The following is a 27403-nucleotide window of genomic DNA, read 5'->3' as shown; positions in this document are numbered from 1 at the left end:
GATTGTCTTGGCAATTGGCTTCATCAAGAGGCTTTATTAGGTTCCTGCAGATTAGGGAACCTATTTAATTCAAAAGCCATTCACAATTCCTATCTTTGTGAGATAACTCTTTTGTCCAGTCTTCCTTATTTAAACATATACTCTTGGGAAATATCTTTTTCTCTATAACATCATTGTAATTTTAAATGTTTATATATTCATAGATATTCATCATGCTAGCAATTTAGATTCATATTTTGCATTTCCCCTTTTGGGAACATTAAAAGTTTATTATGCTTCATGGATCACCGTCATAACGATGCTCGATAAAAAGTACTGAGAGAGAAATCTGAAGATTTAGTTTTAAGTAAAGTTTTGAGACATGAAAAAAAACTTTATCAGAACAATGATGTGAGGACTGCAGATAAATTTTTACAAGAGATGTAGCAGACACGAATCTGTCCCTTTGAAGCATAAAAGCATATAAATATTAGGCCTTCAAAATAGAATTTTAGATGAAAAAACTTCTAATACTTACCATATGTATTTATAATCTCTCTTTATTTGGAGCATAACTGGTGCATTCCTCCTTTTATAATTTTTTTTTCTAATTTGTATTTTTAAAATTTTTTTCAAGTCTTAAATTTTGAACTAGGGCTTTCAACAAAACAAAATAATGCCTTTACCTTTACAATATTCAGCATGTCTATGACATCTGATTTATCCATTGAGTCTATTTATTGATTATATATATATATACATATATACATATATATACATATACATATATATATATATATATATATATATATATATATACACACGCACACACAATTTCTTAGCTAAAATATCTGAAATGGGAAGACCTTTTTTAACAATGAGATAATCTTTTGGGAAATTCTTAAGATGAGAAAAGTGACCTCCAGTTTTTAAAAATGCTTTTGAAGGACTATCAGTAAGCAAAATGGTTGAAACCATCATATTAAAAAATTCAAGGAGAAATTCAATCTCTTATTAAAAACCAGCTTTTCATCCTTGGTTTTGTTGTTGCTTTGTTGGGGTTTTTTAATTTTTTTTTTTTTTTTGCGTTGATTTCTACGCTCTAGCCTCTTAATATCACCATACCTAATACAGAGACTTGTGATTTTTCATTATTGTTCAAAGCCTTTAATGGCTTCAGCAACATCTATGGTTACACAATCGCAAGGAAGCAACCTCTAACCTATGAAGAGATGCTTCAACATTTAATCCTGGAATCTTAAAAATCATTCACTTATGTTCTAAGTTATTAACTCTCAACTAGGCTGAAACTCCATCTTCTGTGACCACTATTCAGAACAGAGTTTTTTCAAACATTTCAGACATTTCAACAGCAATTATGGAACAGTGTTCAACATTTACATGCAATACTGTCTCTGCGTGTTTAGCAGCAGATATTTATTAATCTGTAGCCATTGATTATTTCTTTAATTTGTGTTTTCATTTAGTTAATAGATACATTAAGCAGTTTGTAGGAAAGTTCAGTGTTGGGAATCAGGTAGTTTTCTGACCCTATTTAACATATAATTCAGGCAGGCTATATTTACACCATAGTATCAACATTCACTACAACCTGCAAGTGACTTTGTACAAGTTGCATCTATTACATGGTTGTAACTTTCACGTATTAAATGTCCTTGAATAGAAAATACTTTTTGATTCTGAGGACTGATAACTAGGCAGAACTACCACAATCCATGTTTGTCCTATGGAGCCTAAGGATTAATTTAGAAAGAATATTATCGATCTGATAATTGGATTCATTTTGTAATTTGATATAATTCTTTTTCTAAAAAGGATTATGTAATCCTTCTGGCAAGAATTGACAAACAGCAAAAAAAGCTGAAATGATATTTAAGGGCTTTCTTCTAAAACAACAGCTCCAGCAGACCTGGGATAATTGTATTAAGCTTTTGGGACTCAAATATCTAAGTCTTCCATATGCAGACATGAACTGAAGTTTAAAAAATAATGCTTTTATTCAAGGGATATTAAAAAACCCAACCTAATAAGGGTACAAATAAGTAAGAGGGGTAATAAAAATTAATCCTTAGGATATAATCACACTGGTTTTATTGTCTTTCCTCTAGCAATTCACCATCTAGTTGACTTGCCCTCTCTACAGTAACCTTCATTTACATTTTAATGTTTTGAAAACCTTTAATTGGGACTTGTTTTTACCATTTGTACACATGTGCATGGTTTCTTCTACCAGAAAGTCCTTCTTCCACTCGCAGTTATCACTGCCCACCTCTTACAATTCTCCTATGTCTTTTAGCCATGGCTCTCTCAACTCTACATTCTTCCAGCCACTCTAAAAAACTCCAAAATGTGTGCTAAAATTTTTATGTATTTAAGAATAAAAATTATTATTATATTTTTATTGAAAATATGCACAGAATTGGAAAATAAATTGGAAAATATGTGCCCTCTCCCATTACACAGGAGGTGTACTCACGGCTTTTTCCATTTCCCTTTCATTTGATGGACCCTTACAGAAAAGCTGCTGAATTCTTTGCCTCTTTAAAATTTGTATGTCAATAAAATAGGCTATTTCTCTAGGTTGAACCTACCTTACCACACTTAGGCAGAGTTAGATGATTTAGATTTCTGTGCACTGCTAACATACTCTTATGCTATAACTTGATTTTTAACAGGATTATCTTTTAAACATAGTGACACAACACCATCAAAACCAAGAATTTCTAAAGTCTTTCCATTTGGATTTTTTCCACTACTGCATCTGTCACTTAAGCTACTTCCTTTTCAGGGTTGTTCTCTTCTCTGGATGTCTGAGATGGAGTCGTTTCCTTGCCATCTTGGAGGATGGGATGATTTTGCTTACAATTGAAACCTGAGACCAGTTTACATGTATTTAGTTCTTCTGGTCATTTAAAATAATACAATCTGTAAATTGGTATGGCTTGTGTTAATGCATTCTCTTTGCTTTCTTTGTAAAGAAAGGCTGACAGAAATGGAAAGACACCTTAGTATTCCATGTGTGTATTAAGAAATATTTCACCCAGACAGAGAAGTATCGCTGTCATCCCTTAACCCCTCAAGCAGCATTCACTCAGGACAACAAATTACTGAATATATAATATTATATATATATATAATATATATAATATATATAATATATAGTCAGATATGTAGTTGAAAGGCTGTAGAATTAAGATATTTTAGTGAGAGAAATCAGTTGTGTCCTTTTAAATAGATATAATATTGCTCCAAAAGAAGGTGGGTTTTGGTCACCTGAGTCCATTTTGTTCATCTGGAAGCATTTGGAAGCCGTGTAATTACCTCTTTGCCAAGCTGAAATAAGGCTCTTTATAATGACTGTCCATCAACTTGACTCTTCCCAGTAGGATCTTTAAGATTATGATAACCTGAAACATGCAGGCCTTTGATACCACACTTATACAAACTTATTTAAAAAAATTATGTGACATTATAGTGGAGAAGGCAATTTAAAAGATTTTAAGAAATTTAATTCTTTTCTCATAATAAAATATATAGGCCTATCTTGCTATTTATGATTTTCTGCAAGTATAGTTCGCTGAATTCAGCTCAGTACTTGTGTAAAGACAGAGTAACTAAACAAAGGTTTGTAGTATTTTTAATATCTGAGCCACCAAGTTGCTTTCCATCCTTCTGCCAAATTTAGATGGTTTGTCAGCTGAATCTGCATTTTTACTTGCAGTGGAAGATGAGAGCTATTACTGCCTCTCACATGTGATAGATATCAGCTCTCAATCCCCTAGCATGTTGATTGCATGCTGAATAAAGAGCTAGTAAAGCAAATGAAAAGGACATTGCTAAGGCTCTTGGCTTGAACATTTCTATCTAGAAGGTCAGTTCTCTACTGATATGTAACATCAAACATATGGCCCAAACTTTTCTCTGAAGATTTTCTTGACACTGTTAGAAATAAATGATGGACAAAGCCAGGACATCTGTTTCACTGCTCTACATTTGTGTACTCCTAACCCAACAAATCAGGAGGGAGCACTGTGATCAGGTTATTGGACAACCCAAAATTAACTTGGTTGGATTATTTAATTAATTAGAAGAGTTGTATATGAATAAAGACAAGAATCCTTTCATCCTTACGTTTTTTCTTTCGGGACACCTATGCTGCATGGAGGTAGTTTTGCATAATGTGTGTGATTACATGTAGGAAGGAGTCTGGAAAGAAACATCATGACAGATTAAGGCATTATATATATATTTTTTTTCTATTCCTTCATTAGACATATCAGAGTTCTTCCTACATTGCCAGTCCCTCCTATTTGTTTTCAATTTTTTTTTTTTAAATCTAAAAGAAGGAAATATTCTCCCTTTGAAAAAAAAAGAGAGACAATGAGCTAATATATTAAGGAAATCTCAAATAAATTTTCATCAAAAATATCAATTCAGATGAAATGAATGTAGTATGATGCTATACTGATACTACAGAGGAGTTTTACTAAAGGCAACAGTAATGTAAGTAAGATAACATGCTCCATACATGACATTTATCACTACCCTTGCTCAGGGATAAATACTGAACAACAAAGAAAAACAAACAACTGGAAATTTAATACACTTTTCTGTAGCACTGTCACAATTATCTTGGTCATATCTGAGAATTTTGCCCATGATTCCTCTCAGATACTTTTATGTATATATTTTAGTATCTCGTCCTTCTGTGGACATAGGTTTTCTGCCCAATCTGGATCCAAGTAGAAGGCTCTCAGATCAACAACTCCCTGAAACAGCTTCCTAGAAGCTGCAAAACACGGTACAGGGCACAAGAATTGTAAAATGTACAGTTTACTTATTGTCACCATTTTAAAGGAGGGTGATGGAGTGAATACTGTTGTGAAAGTCATTAATTTTTCCTGTTTAAAGGCTCTTCCAGGAGTTATGAGTTTCACAGGCACCTTTTGAAATTAGGGAAATTTCTAAGATACCTTAGAAAGTATCTTTACGTAGTAGAAATTAAAAGCTTTAATCCTATATGTGCTTGTTTTACTTAATTGTACATGGAATCATGCAATTTTTTCTTTTCTAAAAGATTCCTGAGCAAGGATGTATTCGTATTTGTGCCAACCTCTTAGTCTATTGAAATTTAATAATTTTCAGCACCATGAACACAGACAGAAATTCTCAAGTAGATTGTTTCTATCTACAATTCAAAAATGTTTAATTACAGTGATAGAGCATCTATTACATGATCAGTCATATAAAATGGAGCACAGTATTAAGATCACCCCTTAAGCCTGAAAAATTTAAAATGGTTTAACATTTTGTCTTGGCAAAAGCTCCCACAAACATGTCCTTTGTTTGGAATTTAAACTCCCTTATGGCTTTTATTAATCAATATCCAACTTGATTTCATTGGAGTAAAAGGGAAGCAAATATGAGAGAAAAAATTAATTTGGAAAAGAGCAGTCTCAAAATACGATATGTCATCACAAGACTGGTGAATAGATGTGAAGTAGCTTTCAGAATGAAAAAAACCAATCCAGTAGCAACAACTTTTAGGTGCCTTTGAAGTCTGCTGACTAATTTAAAACAGCATTCTGTGTATTCCTGGCTTCCATTACTACTTATTCTACATTATTCTAAATCAAGTATTTTGGCTTCTAGCAGTCATCACTTAAACCCTGACAACAGGACTGTCAAAACTGTGAGACTGAAGGTTCAAACACTTTAAAAAAAATTATGGTCTTTTACTTTGCTAAAAATTTCACCTTAATTCAGAAAAAATTGAAAAGAGAATACTTTGGGAATACAGTCAAAAATAAGATAGACTTATCTTGAAAAACAAACAGAAAATATCAGCATTTTTTTTATTTTGAAAGAAAAAACTTATTCACAAAGGACCAGGAAATTACTGAAGACCTGATGAAAGAAAAAAAATCTTAGCTTCTTGACCTAGTTCACCTAGACTTTGTACTGCGTTCCAACATCTTTGTTTCTTCAATCTAGTTTCTAGCTGTAACTTGCCATCAGAAAAAAATCCCATTTTCAACTCCCTCTATAAAATAAAAAATTGCTGACGATACAAAGCCAAGTCAAAAAAAATACTTTTGAGTATTTCCTTTAGGGTACAGGATATAAGTACTGAAATGTCATGTATGTCTCAGAGGCAGCAGAATTCTACAGTTATGATGATATTGCTAAAAAAAGGGGGGATTGGTCCTTAGCCCAGACCCAAAGGACAAGTGTGTTTCTACCCACACTGCTGAGGACTGGGCTTTTCTGCCGCACATTTATTTTGAAGAGACCTCTTTAAGACTGTACAAAATGATCCTGACAGTGAGCTGACAGTTAAATACTATCTGTATGGGATTCAGTGTCAGCATCCTAAGATGCCATGTCTGTGGTTAATTTTGGGCATGACCTAGAAAAGAAAAATAGAGTTATAATAGGATTGCTACTGGACTGTGCTTGGTATGAAAATATAACTTAGACTGAAGAAGATTCAAGACCAGTATTTATATCTGGGAGTGTATTTGCCTGCCAGCTGATATAAAAGGCTAGAATATTTTGTTTTACAGGAAAAAAAATCTCTTTACAGGTGGATTCTAATTAGGTTCTTCAGAAAGCCTATTTGTTTATTTTATTTCTGGGGGTAAACATTGATCAAATCCCTGAGAGAGTGACTGCTGAGTGCACCCAGAATTCAGCATTAATACCTGGTGCCAAATTTCTTCTTCAAATAATCTGTGAAATTAAGGTAACTTTTATCAGATAATGTATTCTCTTGCATTTAAAACTGTAGTTTAACAAAAACATTACTAAGCAGGAAGAATAAAATATTAGAACTGACAGTTTAAAATTATTATAAATTATTTTTGCATTTTGCTGACATTGAATTTCTACTAAACACATCAGAATCTTAAAATTGCCTAACTCACTTAATATCTTAATTTACACATTATGTGGATTCACAGAACAGTGCTAAAATAAAATTAAGGAGCAGCAAATGACAGGTTGATGAGAATAATAGGATTATGTCCAATTTTCTCCAAATTTAACTTCATTTGTTGTGATAAATAGCAGTATGGCAAACAACATAAATCATTGTCAAAGTTTATCTTGATATTTTGAAATATTTATGAAAGGAATAATTTTTTTAAATATTCTGAACCATTCAGAAGATATCATATTGATATTGGTTCCTTCAAGAATTTGAAACTTTTTTCCAAGTGTTTCATATTTTAAAAAAGAACAGACTTTCTATGTAAAGTGATATAAAATTTCATATTCCTTAGACTATGTAGTGGCTAAAATTGTTTATTTGCTGCTGGTACTTCATAAAGAAGAGAAACTCAAAAGGAAATTCTAGAGAAAATTATATAATATATTTCAGGAAAAGCTTCCTGAAAAAGTGGGAAAAGTGGGAAAAGTAAAGGTTAATCATGTTTTTTGTTTGTTTGTTTGTTTGTTTTTTGTTTTGTGTTGTTTTGTTTTTGTTTGGTTTTTTAAATTATTATTTTTTTTTAATTGAAATGGAAGTGATATGTTTAGAAATCCCATGCTTTATTGTATGGGAAATCTTGTATGTACATGTATGCGTATCTCTTGAGGTAAATACTTTACAATTTTTACAACAGAAATTTTATTTCCCATAAGAACAGTACTATTAAAAGATGTAAACTATTTACCGTTCTACCCCTTTCATTTTACATTATTCTAAACATTTTCTTAAAACATCATACAAGACTGAAAAGGAATGAGAAAATTAAGAATACATGAAATGATTTTGTGCCACAGAATAGATGCTATGATGTGCTTGGTTTTCGCTTATGTACATGGCTTGCTTTAAGTGTCCTTCCAAACTTGCCCGCACTTTCTGATATCTGCCTCTAAAACAAGGCTTGTAAATCCCATAAGAACTTGTTTTTCAACAGGTCTCCTCAACACCACTTTTTCATTAAAAAGCATCTGAGGCATTGACAGCAATTAATTCAGACCTCTGTGAGGCTGCATTTCTGGTATTTTTTGCTATCAGGACTTAATTGGTGATTGCTAAAAGCCATCTTGTGGAATCACCTCCTTTGTGCCACATCTATCTCAGACAGAATTTTATTTGGAGGCATCCATTTAAACACTCGGGAAGAAAATACCATGCTGTAAATCCTATCAACTAAACGAGTAACAGTAGTAGGTTATCATACTGATTTTTTTTTCCCATGTGTGTTCATATGGATTTATGCAAATGAGAATACATGCATAATGCTATTGTAGTCTTAGATACAGTGTGACTAAAGTGTGTGACACATGAAATGAAAGGGATGCATGAAATTTCTCCATGCAATTCTTTCAACATTGAAGCATTCCCTATCTCCTAGTACTTTTTTTTTTCTGAAATCTAAAAAGCTAAAATGGAAATTAATGGTATTGTTGAATAGAATTTTTCTGAAACTTTTAATTTTGAGTAGTCTTGATATTTTGAGTGCTCATTTTGGAGGAAAAATAAAGTTAAAATATGAATCACTTCCTCGGGTCCTTTATGGTGCTCATCACAGTAATTGACAAGCATACTGAGGTGGCAGTCCACACCTTTGAAACAATGTAATTCAGGCTACAAGTATAACTTAGCTTGAGTAGACAGTTACATAAAACAAAGACTATAGCTATCCTCTAACTCTGAGCCCAAGTCTAAATGTCTTCATGATACTTGGCTATGGGTTTCCTCCGGGCACATGTAAGCATGATTGTGGCAGCATGTTAGTCCGGAGTGTCTGCAGGAAGGGAAAGCTGAACCATAGCACAACGCCTTCTGGAACACTGCTAGAGGACTACACAGGATGGAGTATAAATTGATACAGTCTTGTCCATATTGCCTTTTTAGAGTAGTAGTTGAAAAGGTCCAAAATGAACCAGGGACTATACTATTCATGCAGAATATGCCTATACTAGTAAAAAAAACCAGAATAGAAGTTGTCCTCCGACCTTAAAAATAAGTTGCAAGGCCCATCTTGTGTCCATGTTGATCAAACAATCAAACCAAATTATCTACTGAGAACAATTCAGTTGCATGCAGAGTTTATCTTACTTGAGTGTTTGTTAAAGACTGCAAGTTAGGACAGGCTAAAACGGGATCAAGGACAATGCTAAGAATTTAACAGCATGAAAATTTCATGCCAGTGCTAAAAGCAATCTGTCCCCATTTATTTTGAAATACATACATTAAAAAAAAAGGGGAAAACCTCAGTGGCTGGATGAACTTGTTCTGAACTGAACTGAACCTTCCAAGACCATCCAAATTCACATAACAATAGAGCCCCAAATCCTTCCACACAATTTCAGTACCGTACTCTCAGGTGATCTACAATAAAGCCAGACTGATCCCATCATTATGGACTTCAAACTGACTGGCATACACAGGGAGATCAGATGGACCCACTTTAGTTAAGTATACAGAGATACAAAATCAGATTTACTATTCTATGAGTTTTGCTACTGTATTTCAAAAACCAAAATCAAATATGAGTTTTCAGAGGCAGTTTAAACTTCATCTTTGACCTGGCCCACAGCAGGATCAGATGTACTCAATCATTGTGTCTCGAAGTCATCTAACAGGATGTGGATAGCAAAATCTGAGCTAGTCACTTTAAATTTTTTGTGCACAATATAAATGAATAGACACGGTGGGCTCACATCTGCGTTAAAATGATGTGTGTTGTGCTTGTTTATCTGTACCTGTTTGCTCAGATGACTCTCAAACTTCCCAAAAATGGATGCAATAAATGACAGTGGTGTGACAGTTAGGGAATGCCTATCCTAACTAAATTGTCTTTGTAGACCACCTTTGAGTATAAGTGATTAGATCTTCATAGACATCTGCAGTAATTATATTTTTGTTGCTATTTTATAAAGAAGCTACTGGGAATGATTACATTATTTCTGAATCTCTAACAATAGTTAATTGTTTTATTGATTTCATTGCATCTGTATGTTGGGTATCCCTGATACTGTGAAATGAAGTAAAAATTTAAAAAACCTCATAATTGTTGAAGCAATTCATTAAGGAACTAATTGCATATTTCTTATGAATACTGTTTTCAAATCATTCTAAACTAATTTCTGGAAGGGTTTTCTTGATTAAAGGTGCCAGGCCAGGAACATCTTGCCATCCTATAGATTTTATGATGCTGTAATATCTTATGAGGTATTATCGTGGGCTACATTGTAGTATACAGTCATTAGACAAATGAAAAATAAACAAAACAAGTCATTTTTACAGAAAATATTCTTGTTTTTGTCTCCATTCTCAATATCTTGTTCAGACTTATTTCAGATTCAGAGTACTTGGAAATACATCTACATTTCTTTTCAATTTAATTTTCCAGCAGAAGATTGCAGGATTGCAAATAATAGGCTGTCAGTTTCTTCATTATCACATGTGTATCCTTTCCTTCTCTCTAGTTATTTTACTTCTGGGTCATTTTATCTGAATTTGAGTGAGAGCAAAAGGGCTAACTCCTCCTGCCAAGAAACAAATTAACTTTTTACGTTGTTTAATAACTGCATCCAGTTCCAAATGCCACCAAACAGCTATTAAATAGCAAGGCCCTTTACAAAAACTCAATGGTGCATAACACAGTTGATTAGATGTACTCTTTTCTGAAAGGGCCATTATTCTTAGTAGGCATTTTTCATTACTGTTAATCTGAGTTTAAATCTATGCACCCATAACCCAATAACTCCATCTGAATTGTCTAATGTTATCTAGCTAATCTTAGGATGTCTTCTAATATTTGTGGGAGATATTTGTGAGGCTGGAGGACTGTATTTAGTATTCTCTGATGCTGTTTCTTCAAACTGAGATCAATCACACCTAAAAAGATAAAGGTTTTGCTATATTACTGTGTATTTTATTTTTCTCTTCCATTGAAACAAAGCAGTATTCTCAGCAGTTTCCAAGCAAACATATAATTTCCAATTAATGCTTGGTACTGGTTTCTGTGCCTAGATTACTGAATGCCTTTCCTTTAATCAATTTTCTCTGTTTGCAGAGAGTAACATAGGTATGTTGCCATGAGGATGTCTATGGTTTGTCTATACGTATCAATAAACAATATCAATGAAATATGCTTTCAAAACCAAGATCAGATTGTGTGATATATTTTGCTGCTAACAACAAGTTTCCTAAATTGTGAAGGAGGATTTGCTAGTTTTACTGGAATCTTGATTTAAATGTATTTCTTGATTTGGTAGTGAGCAAATGTAGAAAAATATGTGCAGGTGATTTTATTCAGCCAACCAATTTATGTCCTTGCATTTTACACCTCCATAAGGCACTCTTATTAGCAATTAAAAATTTAAACATCATTATAATGTAATCACATAAAGACTGCTTTGAAAAGTAATTTGACATTATGTGAAATTTACTACATTGTGCTCACATTTTACTTTTGATAAATGAATTTAGAACCTTATAAACATACATAATCTACATAATAATTTCTTTGGGAAATAATGCCCTGAGACATGAGAAAGGTAAACTTCAGCATTGTAAGGTTATCTAGTAGCTCTTACTGTAATGTAAAATTTGCACAGGATATGATCTTTAGAAGACATGCATACACTTGTCAAGATTCATGTGGCTGTGCTATAGTACAAACTTTTCTTCTTTGCATGATCTTCATCTTCAAAATAAATCTAATTTAAAATGTTAGTTGAATGCTTGCTTTGAATATGAGTGACTTTTCTGGTTTTTTCCTACTCTGGAAACCTCTGATGGTTTCAGTTGTTCATGGGCCAAAAAGGCCAGCATGCATTGAGCAATGAAATCGGAATATTCATGAAGACGGGAAAATATCACTAATAAAGAAGACTGCAATGTAAAATGGCATCTTAGCCACGCGTTTTCATTGTACTGAAATCGACGATGATGATGATGATGACGATGAAGAACACAACAAGGTTGAGTCCGTGTGGGTGAAGATCAGGGGGAAGGACAGCAGGGTGGATATCTTGGTAGATGTCTGTTACAGATATCCTCGCCAAGACGAACAGGCAAATGATAGGTTCTCTGGGTGGCTGGCAGAACTCTCACTATCACCCATGGGGGCCTCCAGTTTGCCAGATACCCGATGAAAGTACAACACAGCAGAGAGGATGAAGTCTAGGAGGTTCCTGGAGTGTGTGGAAAAGAATTTCCTTATGTAACTGATAAATGAGCCCACCAGGGGGAGATGCCTGACTAGACGTGTTTAACACCAGGCAAGAGCTAACAGCGGCCAAAGGGTGGTCACTGAGCCTGCAATAAACACTAGATTTACTCACTTGAGAGCTCTGTCTCTTGCTTGATTGAACAAGGAAAATAATTCATAATATTATGAAAAAAATTCCCAAAAAACTAGATATTCCTAAGAAGATATGAATCCACAGTCTCTGCAATATAGTTCTTCAGACCAACAGGGCTGTAAAAGGAACATTAACTGTTTTGGAAGATTAGTGAAAAACAGAAAGAAGATCAAGTATATATATTAAAATATAATAATATCAAAGCTATTCATTCTTGTCATTCAAAGGATGATGTTTTTAGGGACTTATGACCATTACAGTACTGTCTTTTCATAGTATGAACTGCATTTTGTTAAAAATACTCACTTGGACAATTTTACTGACATTTGCATGGAACTTCTATTGCAACAATTTTATGAGTGACATATAAAAAAATTAGAAAATCAGGTATATAGTTAAAATTAAAAAGTTAAATTAAATAGTTATATAAGTATATTAGGAAGTTCATGTATCTTAAACCCAGTTCTATAGGAAGGGTAAGTCTGAGACCTAGGTGGCTAGCCAGGTCCCTGTGAGGAGCAGGTTTCGAACTGAATTAGAGTAAGCTGGTAAGCTGACCTTTCCAAAAGCCTCTAAATTATATAAGGAGAAGGCTAGAACCTAGCACCTTGAGCATTTACAGCAGCCTTTGACATGTATCTTATGAAATATTCTGCAATACGTGATAGACAAATATAAATAGTTTCTGCTAAAGGATGGAGGCAGCAAAAACAAGGGAATTGTTGGTAATCACTCTTAAATTAATTGAAATATTTTAAGCCTCTGAAGGATGATCCTTCTATACTCTGAACTAGAATAATTTTCTAGGAACACAGTAAAACTTTGTCAAGACTTTAATTCCTGATTAAGCATTTGTCAAGTGCTTTTACCTTGCATGTTTTTCCTATTATAACGTCATTTGACAGACACCAAGGATCTAATTCTAAAGTTGTTATTTCAATGGTTCCTATATGAGACTACCCAAAGGTAATATGCATCCAGGTTTCAGAGCTCTCCTTAGTGTCAAGAATGAAGTTCAGAAGAAGACTTAGAATAATTGTACAAGCCTTATTTTGCAGTTAATTTGTTCTATTGTATTTGTTTGGTTTTTGTATGGTGACAGAAAGCATGTATAAATCCCTGAGGATTATTACATTGTTCATTGTCATTTCGCTGCCTTGCTGCACTTTTTAAGTTCTTACACAGCCTTTTCTGTATGCTTTTAAGTTCTATAAAACTAGGACTTTTCAGATTAGGTTGCATTTATATCTCAGCCTGTGCAAGTTTATGGTGCAATGGTTGGGCTACTTGTGTGAATCTCCACAGCAAATTACGTGCAAATTTCAGAGCCTAACTACAGTGTTTCACATGACTAATTTCTTTTTCCTTTTCTTATAAACTGGATTCTTACCGACTCGACCAATGCATATTGTTTGTCTCTCAATGTATTTAGAAGAATTTATTCTGAGGATATGGGTGGATGAGGGTTTTTATCTTCTTGCCTCTAGCTATGATACAAAACAAATTTAAGTAGACCACCTGGAGGTCTATCTTCTCTTATCTGAGTCCCCAGTATATTTCACTTAATATTACATAGCAATTCTGTTACTACCAAGAACATTGGAACGACATGAGAAGATTATTTTTGTTGAAGTCCTTGCAGTCACTAAAATAAATAAATTTTAAAAAAAATCAAAAGAACAAGGAGGGAATGAGAAACAGCAGGCTGGTCAAGATCACATCTTAGGGCAGTGGCAAAATGTTGCCTAGGACAGAGATTTGCAGAGCATCATACTGACTGAAATCAGTGGATGAATCAAGATGTTTTGGCCTCATCCTACTACATGTAGCATCAGAAGGTGCTGAAAGACTCACTGTTTCTAAGCACTAATTCTACACCCACAGATACCTTTTCATTTGCATTAATTATTTTTCTCTTACTTTTCTATTATAAGAGCCATCATTTCTTGTCTCTTGTAGAAAATCAGTTACTAAATACTCCTAGAAACAACAGGTTTGATTCAATCCATATAATATATTACTTGAGTTTCTCACACTGCTTGTCAATAAGTTCTAATTTGCAGTGCAAGGAGGAGTAAACAATAAAGAAAGGGTTTCACTGAAAGAATGAAACTTCTTCCAAATTACTGTAGTATAACCAAAAACATAGCCTTGGATGTTACCACAGGGTCAAACAGGACACACAGACCAGCCTCTCTCAGTCTCTGTACTTTTCAATTAACAGAGTGCAAACATGTAGGTCTTGCACTTGTCAGAACTATGCAGGCATTGGGGTTTGTCTTACGTGATGAGAATGAGTGGCCTGCTACATACAGCTTTGAAATTAAAGAACACTAGGCAAGAAATAGAAAAATTTATGGGGTTGTAACTGTTAAAAAAAAGGAACAAAAATTCAAAGTCAAAGTAATTCCACGAATTTGGAATTATTTTTAGTTGCATAGATTTTTGGCAGAAGAAAATGAGGCAAACATCCAAGCCCTCATTACATCAGTTAAAAAGAATACAAGCTGTCCTCCAACACTCACTCATCCTGAGACAGTGACAGGTAACAGCACTTTGGTCTGACTATGAGGTGCCTTGAAGGCCAGCAGCTCCCCCTGGGTGATATTAAATGGACTTGTGACTTCGGCCTGGTGATTAGAAAGCAGGTGTAGATGTCACCATTGACACCAATAGTAATACTTAAGGCAGGTAGAAAGACTCAAATATTATGGTAGAAAGTGTTTAAAACCTTTTGTAGTAGTTAAAGACTTCTTGATGTCCTTAAGCTTGCAAACTTGAGTAGGACAAGTGACACTGCACTCCTACACAGCTAATTGGAGTGTATCAAATTAATTATGTGTGTGCTTTAGAGCAGCACAAATAAATCTCCACCTCACTACTGACATTAAAAGTAATTACTCATATTATTTAATACTTCTGAAGTATCTAGTTCAGGACACTGGTAAAAACTGCCATGACTGCGCTCAAAAATAAAAGGAAGGTAAACTACTGTAATAAGAAAAATGGAGACCAAAACTAGAGTTAGGAAGTAAAAGTTATACTTAAGTTGAAGCAAAAAGCCAGAAAGAATTGAAAACATTAGAACAATTATTTCAATACTTCTGGGACAACAACAGAATTGAAGTGATAAAGACAACTTTTTTTAAAGCATGCTTAACCATTCTATTCCCCTATCTCAGATGTTAAGTCCTAAACACTTTTCTCAATAATTTTTTATTTCAAATTCTATATTAAAATTTATATTATCTTGTCAATCTTCTAACTTTTTCTGAAAAAAAAGGCACACTGAGTGTGCTGAGTCTGTAGGGTGTGTATCAGTATATACCAATTTGGCATCCTTATAAATTTTGACTTTTCCGAGTCTTTAGTGCATTCAGAAAGCAGATTCATAAAAATATTCTATGAAAATGGTGTCATGCACCAATTTCAGTCTTATATTATTATACTGCAGTTGATATTCAATACTTTGATTGTTGCTGGAGAATAAAGAAAAAAATTTTCTGGCAGTTTAAAATTAATTTGCTAACTTCAGAACAATCAGACTGATTTTTTATTTACTATTTCTATGTATATATGTCATTAAATAACTTTGCAACTGTCCTTTATGTAACAGTGAGAAGAATAAAAAAGTAATGATATTTATGAGTTAATGTTTTCTGTTATTCTGCTTGCTCTGTAGCAATTTCTGTCCTGTTAGGAACAGAAGAAAAAATATAAATACAAGTTATGCACAAGTAATAAAATTTACATATTCCACTGTGCATTGAAATACTGGAATAGTTTCTACATTGGAAAAATAATTCTCTTTGTAAAATCCTACACAGTATTGGTAAAGTACAAACTGCAAAGAACTGCCAATGGTGATGGCATTGACCTTGTCCCCATTCACACTTTGAAAAGAAGGTATTGTCCTTATATTTGTTGTTAAGGTAAAAACTCATAAACCTGGTCAAATTATATATAAACTTCTTGGAAGCTAAACCTGAGAAAATACTTATAATAATACTGTATTACTTTTTCTGATAAACAAAGTAATACCAGAGTCAGAAGCCTTTTCTGCTCTCAGAGGATGAAATCAAAACAAAGCATTCAGGGTATGTAATTCAGAAATGAGGGTCTCTTCCCATCCTGAAAAATACATGCTTTTCAATTGGACCTCCATGCTTGCATTTTTTTCAGTTCCAGAGTAGCCCAGAAGAGGGAATAACAGAATCATTTAGATTGGAAAAGACCTTTAAGTTCATCCAATCAAACCATGAACTTAGCACTATCTGGTCCAGCACTAAACCATATCTCTAAGCACCACATCTATATGACTTTTGAACAATTTCAGGGTTGTTCATTTCACCACTTCTTTGGAAAGCCTGTTCCAATGCTTTGTGCCACTTCCAGTAAGACTTTTCCCAGTATATCAAACTAGACCTGGCACAGCTTGAGGCCATTTCTTATTTTCTCATCTCACCTGGAAAAATGCACCAGCCTCCTAGCTTGCTACAATCTCCTTTCAATTATTTGTAAAGAGCAATGAGGTCTTCCCTTCTTCCTAGCATCTTTTTTTCAGGGTAAATAACTCCAGCTTCCTGACCTGCTCCTCATAATTTTTTTTCTCTAGACCCTTTTCCAGCTTTGTCACCCTTCTCTGGACTCACTCCAGCAGCTCAATGTTTTCTTGCAGTGAGGACCCCAAAACTGAACTCTTAATGTGAATTATTACCACAGGATGTACCTATGTATAGCTTGGCTCTTGTCTTTGGTAGAAGTGTGAAAGAGATTCTGATCACCGTATCTCCTTAAAGGCATCAAATTTTCACTTTCTGAAGCAGAAAACAAAATATTTTTTTGTTTGTGACCATAAATTCCAACTGGATCACTTCTATTTACAACCCATTCTCCAATTTCAGGGGTGTTATTGCAGATATTATGGGTAATACCAACATAATCCTTGGGTGAATGATATTCCTCTCAAACTTTTTGTGCATATTGAGACACAGCTGCTTAGTTCTACACCCTACTCAATGTATTATTCATCTCACAGGATGGATATCATTAATTCCTATTTAGAAAGGGTTTTGTGATTTAAAAAAAAAAAATTCTGTCACTGTTGCTATTGTCAAAATTCTTGAAATGTTATACAAGAGGCATTCTAAAACTAAACTAAACAGTCTGAAGAGAGAAAAAAAGTGTTTGCATTTTGACATGAATAAATTATAGGATTGACTGGCACAAAAGAAAAGTACAGCAGATTTCTACAAATTTATATTTCAGTTTGCTCATATTTGGTGTTGATGATCTGAGATTAAAGTTATAGATGAGTTTTTAATCAGGCGTTTAGGTAAATCAGCAAATACATTTGGGCTTGTGTGTATCAAGAACTGTTTTCTTTTTCTTTCAAATGAAAGTGAAATTAGAACATATTTATATATGATATCAGAGAAAATATATGTATTCTAAATAATGAAAAAATCTTGTCTGAAGTCATGTGATTTGCCAGGTTATCCAGCTAGTTTCAAAATTTACTCCATAAATACATCTATATTTATAGTTTAATTCAGATATGTTTTCATCTATGCAAACCAATGTGTTTGAGCATGTAGTTTAGCATAGATTTTATATTTTTTTTCTTCAAACCCATTACTTGTGATTCATATATTTTAAAAAAAAAGGGTAGTTAGCAACTGATGAGGTGTTAAGAATGCTCACTCGGTCTCAGGTTGTCAAGTGAGCCAAAAGCAACACTTCTTTCTAAAAGTTGCTGTGCCAACTGGGCACAATCCTGAGCAATGAGCTCTAGGATGACTCTGTTTGAGCAGGGAGGATGGACCAGATGAGCAGGTGGCCAGGACCACTGTGGACCCTTCCAACCTGACCCATTCTGTGATTTTATGATTTTGTGATTTGGACATAAGGGAAAGCAGAACATGAAATTAGCAAAGGATGAGACTGATTTCAATAATAATTTTTTAATAATAATTTTAATCTATGTTGAAATTGAAGTAGGCTTTGATAACTGTAATGTTTTAAAGGTTAAACATCTAACCCACAGATGAGTTAAAACAGAGAAGATGGAGACAGAGAATGCAGATATTAAAAAAACCACACACACACACAAAATCTCAAATATATCCAGGCGCTGTTTGCGCATTCAAGTGGAATACTGGAGCTAAACGAAAGTGAATGTTCCCAAATTCTTTAATTTCTATTAGGCTGTCCAGCACTATCCTTGAAATTGTCTGTTCAAAGCACTAAATTCAAATTGCATACTCAAAATACTTAGGTAAAACCCTGCTAGGTAGAACTCTGCTTAGGTAAAAACTGCTAGGAGTTTGAAAACAAATAGAACAATGTTGATTTCATCTGTGCAAAAGATATTTATTTGGTCTCAACTAATCACTGAAATTTTTTTGTCAAAAGTTATAGACATATCCAGAGAAAAAATTAGAAAATTTAAAGAAAACTGGACTAAATTGTATTATGATTACCCATAAGACAATATAGTAGAGAAAATAACATCTAGCCCAGTGAAGATTACCATCTGGTGTTCAAACTCCTAATTTAACATTCTTGGAAAAATAACTTTCATCTTTTTATTTTTTTTTTCTTTGCAGATATAGATGACCTCATATACACAGATCGCATAGTACAAGATTCCAAGATGCTAACAGTTAATACAAGTTCATTATATTACTATTGAGTGAGAACAGATAAAAAATTTCCATTATAAAGATAAAATCCAATAAAATAAACTTACTTATTCTCAGGTTTTTTCACATGGTCTCCAATTTAATTTCAATGGAATATGAAATTATCTTCTTAATTATCTCTGAAGGGAAATTAGAATTTTTACTAACAGTCAATGGAGCTAGGAGGAGTCACAGCATTCTGTTAAATTGTCAATCATGTTGTTTATGGAATACTAACCTTGGGATTGTTTCTCTGAATTTTTCATCACTAAATAGTAAGAAATTTGTAACTTGCTATGTTTTATTCAGTAACAAATCTCTTCCTAAGAAATATTTGCCTTTGTATCATGCATATCTATTAATATTGTCTTTATCTTTCTTCTGTCTTGTGTAAATCAATTCTAAAGAAAATAATCTATGCAAATACTTCACACTCCCAAAGACAGGGAATGTCATCATTTAACCCCAGTAGGCAACTCAGCTCCACACAGCCACTCACTCTCCCCTGGTGGGATGGGGCGAAAATGGGATGGGGAGAAAATCGGAAGGGTAAAAGTAAGAAAACTAGTGGTTTGAGATAAAAACAGTTTACTAGGTAAAGCAAAAACCACATGCACAAAGCAAAGCAAGGAATGAATTCACCATTCTCATGGGCAGGCAAGTGTTTTCCCAGAAAGCTAGGCTCCATCATGAATAACAGTTACTTGGGGTAACAAATGTCATCGCTCAAATATTCCACCCTTTCTCCTTCTTCCCTCTAGGTTTTACTGCTTATCACAGTTTCTGCTACTTTCAAATATGTTAACACATGAACATAGTAAAATACTTAATTCATTACTATCTGATGTAATTTTGAACATCTTATATTTATTTCTAGAATTAATCAATGTATCCAGACTTTTATTTTTAAGGCATTCCATAGCAATTTTTTTCTGTCAAGGAATGAGCTAGAGGCAGAACCTGGAAAAAATCTATTATCAGTTGGAAATCTACACTAAATTGTGTCACATAGACCTTCTGTCTATATCACACTGTTTTCATTTTTTGGGGGTAGTTTTTGTTTGTTTGTTTGATTTTACACAATATTGAAATAGCAGCATACATGATTATGGAGATACACCACAAAAAATATTTTACAAGTCATACTAAAAATCTGTATTGTGTTCCAGGACATGCTGCAGCAGAAAAGTAAAACTGATTTTTAAAACCATGTTGGAAACAAAAATTAAGTAACGGATATTTTTCTTATTAATAATTTTTCTTATTTATTTTACCTTATTAAGATTTTTTTTGGTTATTTAGTGTCAAACTACTTTGACTCAGTATCCTACCTATCACATTCACTGGAATTTATGAATATAGACAGATTAAATTATAGTGGTTATAATAATTTTAATATTATGATGTTTGTCTGTCTAATTTTTTTTAAAGATAACTGTTACCCACAATCCTTTCTGATGAAAGTTAAATGTTATACTGTCATTCCATAATCAAACCTCCAATGAATAAGAAGAAACAGAGTAGGTTTAGATTAGATGACAGGAAGAAATTCTTTATTGCGAGGTGTGTGAGACATTGGAACAGGATGTCCAAAGATTTGGTGGATGTTTCACCCCTGGCAGTGTTCAAGACGAGATTTATTGGGCTTTTGAGCAACCTGGTCCAGTTGAAAGTGTCCCTGTTCATGACAGGAGGTTGGAACTAGATGATCTTTAAGGGCCTTTCCAACCCAAAACATTCTACATTTCTATTCTGTGAAATAAAATATTATTTTTAAGTTTTATGTTCACATGAACTCTTTCGGTATTCTTTCTTAAACTACATCGGTGTATAAGCCAAAAATTTACAGATCAAATAATTTATTATTAATATAATAATTTTTGCTGGCCTTTAATTTTTTTTCCCAGGAAAATCCAAACATTCCTGAGAACAAAATTCCAATTTCATGGTTTTAGTAACTCCATTAGGTTTCTTGGAAAAAACAAAATTATGCAACCATATTATAAACCTGACATAAAGCTTCTAGGGATTGCTATCTATTTGTTTCCACCTTGTAGAAAAAAATATGAAAACAAGGCATTCTTTCTGAAAAGCTGTAGTTGTTTATTTTGGGGAAAAAAGAAAAGATTACTTTCAAATTGCTTCTTAGACTTTTCGCATTTGAAAATTCTTGTCCCCTTTTTAAAAGATGAAGAAAAATGCTAATTGAAGCTTTATTTATTTTTTTATATGAATGTGTGCTTTTTCAACCAACCCAAAGCCCCTCATTGTACTTCTTTAATGTCATAAGATGAGGACTTTTTAAATATTATTTTCAGGTCTTAATAAATTAATAAAAAAATTGAAAAACAAAATCACAAACATATTTTAAAAAGAACATCAGTGTTCACTTCCATTTATCCTCTTTTTTGCGTGAACACTGAAAGCAGATTCCTGTGCAATAATTTTTAAAATGCATTTACTTATAAGCACTAAGGTGCACCAAACTGTGAATTCAGAGAACCAAATATTAATTCACTTCACTTTCCGTTTGATAAGCTTATTATCAACTGATAATTTCACCTTTTTAATGTCTCCATTATTACTAGCACCATTTGTTATTCAAGAAAATAATTTTTTATTGTGTGTGTGAAAGAGTTGAATATTCTTATTAGAATCAGATTAATGCTCAAGGTTATGCAATAAATTTAAATACTAACATTTGGAACAAGAGGCCACCTCTTACTTATGAACAGTATTTGTACCTTTGTAACTGAAAATTTTTAATGATGTTACATAGATATATTGCAGCATCGCTTGCTGCCAAATTCTCTTATTTTATAAAATATATTCTACCTTGTACAATATCAGCAGTTTTCTGAAAAAAATAAAATAATTTAAAAAAAAGAAAAATCTCTACTAAAGTTAGCTCCTGTTTTTATATTATCTTTGTCCTTGGAAATGTTTCTCCCCATTAGCCAGTATACCAGCTGTTAACTGCTGGTAACAGATTTTGAGAGGCAATTTCTTGAGAAGGGAAATAATAGTTAATTAACTTAAATGTTTGTTAAGTATCTGAATGTTCTTTTATATTGACATTTATTATCCTAAACCTTTAATCTTAGACTACAAAATAAGGTAATCAAATTATATTTGTTTGTGTAGCAGAGGACCTGATGAGTGTTCTGGAACCACGTGCATTTTTTAGGACATTGAAAGGTCAGTAAAGAAACCTTAAGATATACTTTTCAGTAGGTCACTTCATGACAAGAGAGAGATCATAACAATGATTGCTTGAAAAAATTTTAATATTTAAATATTGGTTGCCCAACTGTTGGAATAGGTTTCTCACAAGAGCATGTTAAGAACAAGAAATGGCATACCAGCAAAAAGTTTCCATTTTGTTTGGAAATCCAAAAGCAAAGTAAGCAAGAAAAGTGTGTCTTAAACTATGTTCTTTTTTGGATTAGGTATTTCGCATACTGAAGATTTAGCATCTTCTACTTGCCTTTACTGCTTGTAATCAACCACAGCTAAAGTGCAGACTTTTTCTTTAAAATATTTGAAAAGAGTAATTTTTTTTTTTGCTATAAACAAAATCTTTTAAAGAATGAAATAGAACACTCCATATACAGGTATGTAAGAATTTGTTGCAAAGCTAGTTAACATTTTAGTGATAATAAAAGCAGTTATACTAGTCCAGGGGCAGTAACACTAACAGCTATAGCCTGTATTAACACCTAAGAGCTTCATAAAGCTCTTGAAAATGTTACACAGGACAAGCTATTGTATTTTGTTCTCTCTGTCATTAGGCTCACCCTTCCAAAGACTCCCTCAGTTTTAAGGTCAGTGCAGACTGTCCTCCTCAGGAAAAGAGATGAGTTAACACAGCAGGTCATCAAATGTACAAAGGAAGAGTTCTGTACTGGTCCTGGGGCCATATTCCACTGCAATCTTGCATCTGCGTGATATGTCATATATTTTCTTAAAACAACTTGTTTTTTTTCTTTTTTAACTGCTGGCTAAATTTTGCAAGGGGAAGAACAGCCTTCCTCACTCTCCTCTGGCAAAACAGGGCTTTTCTTAGGCAAAAACTGCTGGGCTTTTACAATATCAAGACACAGTTTAAGCTATAATAGTTAAGGCAAGAGCAGTAAACTAAGACTCTCTTATTCTAAGACTAGCACTGAAACAGTGCACTGCCCAATGACTGTACATCTTGTACATTTTTTCACGTCTGGAGCAGTGGGATAGACTTATGGAGCCAGGTAACTCTGAGTTAGGCTGAGGAAGGAGAGTGTGTGGAGTTTCATCTGCATTGTAGGAATTTTTTCTGCTTGGTCTAAAGCAGCTCAGAGCTGTGTTGGAGAAGACGAGATGGAATACAGAAAAAGCAAGAGAACAAGGGCTGTAATTTAGTGCTTACAACTTCCCTCTGGGCCATCTGGAGTTTGCATTCAGCTTTGAGGGCTGATTAAGTATTTGAAATGTAAAGCACATAAATAGAAACCTTGGTTTTAAGACTCCTCACACAGAGGGGAAATAAACCAAGAACATTTCTTATACTGGAAGAATGTCCTAAGCACTAAATCCTTATCTAAAGGATATTGATAACTCTTCTGGCCTCTTTCTTCAAGAAAACATAAGTTAAGTTTTGGGTTTTTTTTATGGTACTTAACCAATAAATATATTCTGCAAACACCCTCTTGCCTGTGCTCCTTCCAAACCTCTGACCTTCAAGGTGAAAAAAGTAAAAAAGGGAATAAAAAGCTTTGGGGATTCTTGTGGAAGACAGTCTTGATTCAGAGAGCAGTAAATCATTACTGTCAATTTCAGAGTGCCTTTAGACATAAAGATAAGCAGAGTTTTGTTTACCTGAAGAATTTGAGCTTCCCAAGGGTTCATATTCTTAAGAAGTCTTGAGAGTCACAGTACAGACTTAGCTATCTATACTCCATCTAAATTGGACATTGTTTTTCAAACTAATTGAGCATTGAAATGTTAAGCCTAGGTATGGTTAAATATTTTTGAATAGCTGTGCTGCTGGATCAGAGGTCTCACCTAGGGAAACAATACTTTTTTTTTTTAAATAAAGGGTTATTTTACCCTTGCTACATGAATATGAAGAATACTTTTCATGCCATTGAGGGCACAGTATTCTACAGCATTGTATACACCAAAAATGATTAATAATAAATAAAAAATAACTTGGCAAGCATAAATATACCTAGTGATGACTAACAAATTTTCTGCACCATTTCAGTACTATATGCACTGATATCCTTTTTCATTTAAGGGACATGATGATAATGCAGCCCCTTCCAGAGTCTTGCAGTTTTGGGGCTTAAATAACATGTTGTGTCTGATACACAGGAGCCAAAAATATCACAATACTAAACTTTGATGGTTGCTAAATAAGCCTGCAACATATACGTTTTTTTTTTCTTTCTTCTCCTTAGGGCATCCATTTAATAAAAAAAAAAAAAAAAAAAAAAAAAAAAAAAAAATCCCAACTTGTATTTTCATGGGTAAATTATCTTTTTTCTAAGTTAATGAGGGTCAATGTAGGAAGTAATAAAGTGTTTGTTCAGAAAGAAACTCAAAATATAATAAAGCATTTTAGTCCAGCCAATTTATATTTTATATAGTACTCACACACACTTCATTCCTTCATCCTAGACTTTACATGGGAAAAGTCAGAGAACAGTTTGTTCTTGTTCATGCTCTTAAAACCTCTCACTCTGCATATTTTTATAATATACCCCTTGTTATGTCAGCTATTGTATCCCTTTGAAACATTTGGGGTTCTCATGTATCCTTTTCAGAGCTGAGGGAAGAAGAAATTCACAGTGCTGTAATGTACACATGTATATTTGTGTAATGAATATATATTCCTTACTTCCTTCTGAGTAATTCTTTACACTTCAGTTGGGGTTATTTTGACTTCTGCCAAACACTGAGTTGGTATTTTTATGAAACTCCATCTTGATTCTGAATACTAATGGTCATTACCAAGCCCAGATTTCAACATATGAAAGTGGAATAATTTTTTTGTGTGTGCTACATTTTTTAATAATCTACAGTCAGCTTCATCCTCTATCTTATTGCCTTACTATATATTATAATATATAATAATAATCTTCATAATCTGCTGTGTCCCCACTCCCTTGAATAACTCCATATAAGCAGCCAATTTTTCATTCTTTATTCATCTTTCCAAATATTTTATATATATAAGTATATATTAAATGTACACATATACATATATAAAATATATACACATACACACATATATATATTTATATATATGTACACAGCTATTTATATACATGTGCATTTATATATGTATATTAAAACAGTGTAGAAGCTCCTCAGGTGGCTTCCTTGCACTGTGGCAATGAACCTTTTACTCATACCCTCTGTTTTCATTTCTCAGCCAATGGTGTTCTAAGAGAGTGGTGGCTCCTGCCCCATTTGACCACAGCCTTCATTGTCAGCTGGTGTAAAGGCACCTGCCCAGTGTGTGCAATCTGCGACTGCATAATGCCAAGTGGGGTAGGTCCTGCTCTTGGGCGACACTCAAGCATAGGTAGTGCAAATAATTCATCTTCCAAAAACCTCTGCGAAGGTCTGATTGTGCCATCTAAAGCCAGAATCACACCACAGCCTGGTTCAGCATGCCTCAGGATATTATTGTAGTATGAATTTATCCTTAGATAGCTAAAACTACTTTTACAGTAACTTTGGATGCTGTTATTTGCTACTGACTGTTTCCCTTTTAAAAAATTGACCTATAGAATCACAAAATAATTAAGGTTGGAAAAGACCTCCAGGGTTATTGAGTCTGATCTTTGGCCAAACACCAATATGTCAACTAAACTTTAGCCACGTTAAACCAAGGGCCATGTCTGTTTATTTCTTTAACTCTTCCTAGGACTGCAACTCCACAATTTTCCTCAGCAACCCATTCCAATGCTTAACTACCCATTCAGTGATGAAATTCTTCCTGATGCCCAGCCTGAAACTCCTCTGGTGCAGCTTGAGGCTATGTCTTTTTGTTCCATTGGCAATTTCCTGGGAAAAAAGGCTGCCCCCACCTTGCTACAACCTTCTTTGGGGCAGTTGTAGAGAGTGATAACAGCTCCCCTTGAGCCTCCTCTTCTCCAGAATAAACACCTGCAACTTCCTCAGCTGCTCCTCATAAGACTTACTCTTGTAGACCAGTCTCTTCTCTGGAATTGCTCCAGTACCTCAATGTCTTTATTGAAGTGAGTGGTCTGAAACTGGACACAGGACTCAGGGAGTGATCTCACCAGTGCTGAGTACAGTACCAAATTAAGCATTCTTCTGGAGTGCGTTTTCTTGTTTCACTTAAAAGGATAAACCCTTTCTGTGATACAAAGCATAGTAAGTGGAGGAAATCAGGAATTTTTTTTGAAAATAATCTTTCTGGAACTAATATTCGTAGATGTATGCACAGCAGGCAATGCTGAGTTCAGTGCCCAGCAGCTGCACTGGCTGTCAAAGCAAAACAAAGACAGATGATATACTGCTGTGTGATTCTTGGTAAAAATATTCTTCTGGGAAGAGTAACAGCTTGATTCTACCCCCATGTCACTATTTGCCATCCTCCAAGAAAACCCCTTGGCAGTTAAAAGACTAGTCTTGCTCACTACAAAATAGTCTTCTGCCTTTTTTCTTTGGTGAGTAATCATAAAAACACAAGAATAATAGGATTAAAATGTGAGCAGGAGAGCAGATATACTGATCTATAGCACCTAGCATTTAAAGCTCAGCCACTGAGAAAGGTTTTGGGTCCTCCTTTCAGGTATATCTTTTTTACTCTAAGGCTATGCCTCTGGGGGCCACAGGCAAAAGCTATATGCATTTGTTCAGAATACAATTTCAGTGTTCAGTTCATGTGACTGTGTGTGGGATAAATGCCTTGGAAGCTGGATGAATGCCATTAGGTGTGTCATGTACTCAGATGAGTACATGTTTTGCAAGCTGAACATGAGGTCATCCTCACAGATTGAAGATATGATTACCCCTAATCTTTATCTGAATTGATTTAATGTTTCAGTGTACTTACAGAGGTGTTCTATTCCTAGAGAAAAAAATCAAAACTGATAAGATGAAATAAAAATAAAGAAGATGGAAATTGGCTTGTGTACCTCTCAGAAGTGTTTACCCTCTCACTCTGGAGTAATCCATCACTGCAGAGTCACAAAGAAGAGTTTTTCCCATTAGCCTGAACTGCTATTCTGCTACTTTAAAGGTCCACTACCACTAAAGCTAGGAAGTTCAGCCACAACCTCTAAAATATCCCACTTTTCTTCCCATTGTGTTGTCTGTCCTTTTCTTCTTGTAAGGTCTCAATTAACTTATGATCCGGGATTCAGCTTAACACCATA

This window comes from Chamaea fasciata, unplaced genomic scaffold (assembly GCF_029207755.1).
Source record: "Chamaea fasciata isolate MVZ Bird 193981 ecotype frontalis unplaced genomic scaffold, bChaFas1.0.hap1 SCAF_2, whole genome shotgun sequence".
Taxonomy (NCBI): domain Eukaryota; kingdom Metazoa; phylum Chordata; class Aves; order Passeriformes; family Sylviidae; genus Chamaea; species Chamaea fasciata.
This window is presented reverse-complemented; position numbering follows the sequence as displayed.